Raw genomic sequence first — 519 nt, forward strand, 5'->3', positions numbered from 1 at the left:
CCCCACCCCCAACAGCCCAACCCGGAGACTAGAACGCACCGCCCTGCTGGGCGCGCGGAGAAGCGACGCTCCCCTCCCCAGCCCACCACCGCCCCAGCCCAGCCTCCTCAGCTGGACTGCGTACGTCTTGTCTTTTGTGGCTAACCCAGTGCTTGAAGCCCACCGCCCAGCGTATGGGACCGTGCGTATCGCAGAGTAGGGCAGGGCGCTCGGGTACCATCCTGCGCTCCCAGGAAGCCCACCCAGGCGCACCCCAGCGCCTCGCCCTCTGGTCTTGCTAGCTTGGGGCTCCGAGGCTGCAGCAGACGGCGGGATGGAGAGGCATGGTTACAAAACGTCTGCTCCTTTTGAGCACTGTGGGTTGGGGATGTAAGGCTTGAGCATCTCTCTCCCTCCTCCGCCCCCACCAACGTCTTCACGGTCTAACCAGCAAACACACCATCAGCCACCACCGCCCCCCCCCCACTATCCCTGACAGCCTCCGCAGCCCCGATACCGCCCTACTGTCTCACACCCTCA

Source organism: Bison bison, unplaced genomic scaffold (genome assembly GCF_000754665.1).
Source record: "Bison bison bison isolate TAMUID 2011002044 unplaced genomic scaffold, Bison_UMD1.0 scf7180017864181, whole genome shotgun sequence".
In the NCBI taxonomy this organism is placed as follows: domain Eukaryota; kingdom Metazoa; phylum Chordata; class Mammalia; order Artiodactyla; family Bovidae; genus Bison; species Bison bison.